The following is a 6,463-nucleotide window of genomic DNA, read 5'->3' on the forward strand; positions in this document are numbered from 1 at the left end:
ACAAGGATTCTTATTAGAAAAGTCGTACCGATATGCATATTATTACTGGAAAACACGGAGTGTCAACACACGTAATATATTCCATTTCCGGTTTTTTTTGGGTTTTTTTTTTGGCAGTCTCTTTTTTACTAGGATCTTCTTCATATTAAGGTCTTCCCTTCTCATATTTTATTTCTGATTGGTAGTCAGTGAAACTTTCTTTTTTTAAAATTTTGACAAACTTAAGTTAAACCATCATTAAAAAAAAATGCAGCAAAAGAATGCATTCGGAGTGCAACATAAAAGTAGACTCTGTTAAATCATCCAAAAATGCTCTTAAAGAAGAGTTGCAATCTCTTAATGAAAGTCGCTGACGAGGAAAGAGATGCCAGATAGAAGGACAAACCAGAGGAAAAGAGAGTACCTCCGGCTTAAAACAGATTTATAATTCATCCTCAAACTAAAAAAAGTGTTAGTTATAAAACTGTAAAAAACTTCAACAATAAATTTTGTACGCGTCAGTTTAAAACTTTCCTAAAGGCTATGTTGCAATATTTTTCTGAAATATAACATTCTGTAAAACAAACTAACATAATTATATGATTTCAGTATGAGACAAACTAAGTCATCGACATGACTTCTTTACAGTTTTAGATCACTCCACTGATACAACGCGAAAAAAAAAGAGTTCCAATGTCTCTTTGGAGATGTGACAATTACATATAAAAAAAAATCCACACAATTCACTATAAGCTTCTATTATATAATGAATTGTTAACATAATCATTCATAATTACCGTCAATGAAACAGGGCAAGTTCCGCCTACACGGACTGGACCACACTGAGTAATCTTCTTTGTTATATTCAAATCCCACTGCTCTAGTCAAGGTCGTTTATAAATTTGTAGACATTTTAATCCAGTTTTGTTTTTTTATAATAATAATAAATGTTTTTACAACTGTAGTGTTGCGCACCAGAGCGGAAAACCAGTTGGTAGGCTGCAGTCGAACGTAGTGAGTAGGAAGGGAAAGAATTTGAAACGAGGGCAAAAAAAGTTTCCCCCCCTCGGGCGATAGTCATCTCTTCTCAGTTCTCACAAATTTGTTTAAAATACTAGAATCTTATACCATATATAAGAATGGGTAAATAGTAGAAGAACTATAAGAATAAAAATTTTCATTTATATTAGAGAAGAGGAGAAATAGATAAAATACCAACCGCGCCCCATCGGGAGGTGATAGCACAAATACGGAAACAGCGGCAAAACAATCAAAGAAAAAAAAAAATACAAAGCTCGTATAAGCAATATCGTATCTGAGCTTCGATACACTATATAGCAACGTGTTATCACGGATAGCCTCCCTACCAATTACATTTCGTAAACTGCCTCTTATTCTCTCCCCAGCTGACAGCACTGACAGCGTAGAGTCGTGCCTCTCTGCTTATCATTGATATCCAAAATATAATATATATGGAAAAAATGAAGTCAATTCCATGAAGCTTTGCTTGTAGCGGAACGACCCCCACACCACCAATACGACATAAGCGAAAAGGTCAACATTTGCTGCGAGTTGAGCACAGTTAGACTTATCGAGATCGTTCACAAATTTTGTGAGCGCAATCTCTAGGAAAGAAAACTCGGGATATAACTAAGAAAAGAAAAAAAGAAACCATGCTCTCCAAACACAGGTCAGCACCATCTCTCCTTGAAAAGAATTACAGACACCGAATCGTTCTACTTTTAACTATCGGAAACGTAAAGCGCACCCGCCCATCATCCTCTCCCTCCGTAAGCCTGCAGTTAGCCTGTTCAGTCGCTGATCGACATCGCACAATAATAGAATAAAAAATACCATATCGTGTTGAAACTCATACTACATTTTGGCAAAAGTACTTTATACACAGTTTAACATGGTTGGTGCGACACAATGTATATTAAACCCAAGTATTAAGTAATCCTTGTCCGCAGCAGCACTCAACGTCGTTGTGCTCACGCACGACGCCACTTCTAATTTACCGTGTGCCGCCGTTGAACTTGGTTTTTAATAATTTCATAAAATTTTTCAATATTGGCTTGTGTTCAGTGACGATCTCCTATATCCGGACACGGCGCGCATACTCATAGAGCCCGTACTAACCCGTCAAAAAAATCAACCACAGGCTAAATTCCTTAACCCTCCCCCTGGCTAAGATTGGGCAGCGATGTTTCCTCTCAGAACAGAGAGTCGTGCTGGTTTGTGAAGAGAGTGAGAATTTTTCGCAAAGAAATCTCTCCCTATTGATAAATAACAATTACTGACTGAAGTTTACATTTATCATACTTGCCGATAAAAATTCTTACAGGACGGGAATCACCATGGAATCAATGGGCCAACAGATCCAAGACTTAGTTGACCACTATTCCTGATGAAAAACCGATGAGAGCAGGCGCGCAATAATTCAAGAAATTACCAACCGCTTCAGGAGAAGTGGGGAGGGGGGAAGAAAAGAACAAAAAAAAAAAAAAAAAAAAAAAAAAAAACCAAAACAAAAAGCAGACAATTTATACCATGCTGAACAATATAAAATATGAACGAATACATGACCTTCGAACATACCAAACATTATTTAAATAAATTTGTTCAACCAACATTGCTACAGGTGCGGAACCACATACAGGCATGGGGCCGCAGTGTCCGGTCTTTGCAAGAGTGGGGCTTGTAGCTGTGACTCCGGTTGATCGAGACTTGGCTTTAGAGAGCAGCATCGCTGACGTTGTCTTTGCAGCCAAAAGGATGCACTCGCCGCCACAAGCGGTTAGGGTTATATGAGCACAGGATACTTTGTCAGACACCTCTCAGATTAACACACTGGTACATTTTTATTTGTTCGTAATTATCTTTGTATGTTATTCTTCTCTGCTTTTCCTATCGCCTCCAGTGGAGCAGTAGGGCGCATATCCGGTTTCTGTAGCGTTTAATTTTTGCAGGGTTGGGGCTAGCCCCACTCCAGCCCTCCTCCTCATCCCTCTGGAACCGCAGGTTACCGAGTGCAGTTTCCTGCGGATTTTCATTCTATAAACCCAAATTAATTTAATTGAGTTAAGAACGACTTCCTTGCTAAACTCTCTCCATCTCTCATGTAGTGTAGTTCTTAGTTTTATCTCACCGTATTATTCTCGTGCTTTATAACCTTTCATTCTCGTTCTCTTCTTCGCTCCTCCCTCCTTTCTCATTCTCCTCACCTTTGTTAAAAAAATCTATATAGTTTGCTTTCGTGCCTTACATGCATTAGCCTACCTTAGAGAACCAAAATTCTCTATAAAAATCGCATCCAATCATCGATCATCACCCGTCTCCCTCTCTTCTTCTTCTTCTATCACTTGACTACCTACACGAGATAGAAAAAACAAGTATATATATATGTACACAGCAACCATTAAAATTGCTAAGATTTCGTGGGACATTTGACATTGGAATGTCGGTCATCTCAACCTGCCAGTCCATTGGAGCTCTGGCAGCGCTAAGCGGATCACAAGCGGTTGCGGTGGGTGGTACGACCGACTGCTGCAACCGCTGCTGTCGGCAGATTAGTCGGGTGGCTGTGAAAGTAGAAGATTCCAGAAGCCGACAGAAACACGAAGAAGAGGTGCGAGACGCAGCGTAAATTAAAAAAAAAATCCATTATTGCTAATATAGATCACAGCTCAGACATTACAATTAAACAAAAACAAAGCCACAAAGCGTATCCTTATTTTATATTTTTAGTGTGCGTTTCCAAGAATGAACGTACCAGTTATATGTCAAGCTTAGTTAAGCTTAGTGATGGCAATTATGTATACTCTAAAAAAACAAACGCCATTTAAAAATACCTATCAGCAACTACGAATTTGATTCACATGATTATATAGGTTTTAGGTTAATTTTGTGGACAACTTAATTTGTGGTAAGATCCTTTTAAATTACGTTTATGAATCGTATTTACATGAAAAAATATGGACTTAGCCTCTTTGCTCCGTCTTATTATAACGAGCCATGATGTGAATAAAGAAAAGAAAATTACGAGAAAAATTTCTGTATCAGAGCCTTGCTATTGAAGAAAGAAAAAGTATGCATGCAATTTCCCACCTCGTTTTTAACACCCCTTAGAACGAACACACACACAGGCGCTCAAGAAATCATGAAATGTATTATATATCAATACAGCCAGTTGAAATTTTATTTCACTTTTTAGAGCTGGACAAATCAAAGAATTTTCTTGGCTAGAAATGTGCTCATAAGCGGAGTCCTAGTAACAGTAACTCTGTCAGCGTTTAATTGATGTTGATAATGCTTATCTCCTTGTAAACACAAGAGCATTTGCGATGGGAATGTGATCATTGGCATCCAAAACCGGTGAGATTTCCAGACTTGTTCTGCTATAAAATGATTAGTGTGTATTCACATTGTCTCGTTGTTGTCTTGTGCTGCTTACAAGAGATACGCAGAACAAATAATGCAGCTGTCAGCACACATCTCTCTCACTCAAGTTTGTGAACTGCCATGGAGCTGGCACGAATGCACGAATGCACATTCTTCTTCCGCTACAAAGATACTGGAAAAAAGTAGGTCTCGCACTCCTCCGCAGTTGTTAGAAGCAGGACTAGATTTTTTGCGACATTGTGCCACAGTGAAACTAATTAAACCCAAGTCTTGATGAAACAGCCATTAGCTCGTCAGGATCACAGTTGAATGTGCAGTCTGCGAGGGTCTTGTACAGTGCTACCAAGCATCCATGTGTGCCTGCTCGCAAGTGTTTGAGAGAGCAAGCGAGAAAGAGGGTTGTAAGTGGTGTATAACTCACAGTAGCGTGTGCAAGTATTGGTGTCATATGATCGGTGTTGTCGAATAATTGCCAACCATCAAGTCGAATTTTCTAGTGTACTATTACTTATCAAATAAATGAATTCTTCTTTACTAGATAACAACCGATTATAATAACATGTCACAAAACATAATTTCTTAATGCCCTAGGAAGTTTTTGAGTCCCAAACTTTCTGTTACCCATACACTTTCAGCATCTTGTGCTGCTAGGCCAGTTAAAAGATTTTCTCAGATTACCAGTGCTGTGGCATAATACTTTTTATAATAATTAATTTTTTTAGTTTATTTACTTTTTGATGCATTCATTCTACTGTCCAGTATCTAGGTAAAACATGGCAGCTTTGAAACCCTAGCTTAGTTAATTTAAACAGGATTTCTGAAGTCATTACTGGCTTATACAGAAATGCCCGCAATTGAAAGTTCCACCGATATTTTTGATATTTATATAAATTACCTACAACAAAGAAAACCATCTGCGATACACTGTTTTTCACTCTCTTTTGAATTTCTCCACACACTGCGTTGGTCAGCCGGCAAACTTCTGATACGTGCGTGAAGCCTCTACTGGCTGTCTGCCTCTGCAGCCATTGTGTGCTTCTCCGCTGACAAACATCCTGCTCGCTGCGCCAAAACGATGTGGCCGAGTGTTGGGTTTATGGAGTGGCGACAACAGCGTCCAGCACTCAAAAGCAGGAACCGTTAGCGGATGCGCAACCTTTGATGAATGGCTAGAACAATGGCCGCGGCTGCGTTGCGTGTCCGTGCTCCTTCTCTGACTCGCCGTCGTCTGCTCTCTTCCTTTTTTTTTAACGTCCTCCTTTTTGTCATCACCTTATTTTGACGTCACATCACTTTATGTCATTTGCTCAAGGAGGTTCATACATGACTTCCGGCCATCTACATCCATACAAATAAGTGTAGCCGGACTGACCGACCCTCGCTAACACTCTACACCTTAGCGCCAAATCAGTCCGGTCCTCTTTGTTGTTTCAGGGAAGAGGACGGAAGTTCCCAAGGAGGATTTTCCACCACAAAAATTCTAGCTTTCGTTAGTTGGGTGCGTCGTCTGCCTCGCGTTGTGTTCTTTTTGTTTTTTTACCTATCCATTACACGCACCCGAAGTCAGCCGACCATAGAGACCACAAAAGACCCTGCTTTACTTTCTCTCCGACTAAAGTGTCTTTTCTTCGGTGCATCAATGGGTCGTTTTCACTCACGTGATACACACGTTAGCAACGAGGCGCTGTCCGCCATCTTCCTTCCCTAACGCTTCGCGTTTCTTCAGCGGCTCTATATCGGCTTGTGTCACGACACCGCTAGCGTCTCTCGAGCACACCAGCGGAGTCGGACAATTGCGTGCTCTTTCACTCAAATAAACAAAACGATTTTGCCTTTACGAGTCTGCCTATGTTTATTGATACAAAAAAAATAAATAAATAAAAAACCCTATGAAAACACAGTCACTATAACAATGGCTCTTCCTTTCGTCAAACACATTTACCAAGTCCACCGAACTCCTTGCACACTATTAAAACTCACTGTCTTGGCAATGTCTCCTCTAACACAATCACACAAATTCCTGTATCTATAATATGATTTTGATGATTTTGTCATGTAAATGTAATGTGTTAATGTAAAATAA

This window comes from Pomacea canaliculata, linkage group LG5 (genome assembly GCF_003073045.1).
Source record: "Pomacea canaliculata isolate SZHN2017 linkage group LG5, ASM307304v1, whole genome shotgun sequence".
NCBI lineage: Eukaryota > Metazoa > Mollusca > Gastropoda > Architaenioglossa > Ampullariidae > Pomacea > Pomacea canaliculata.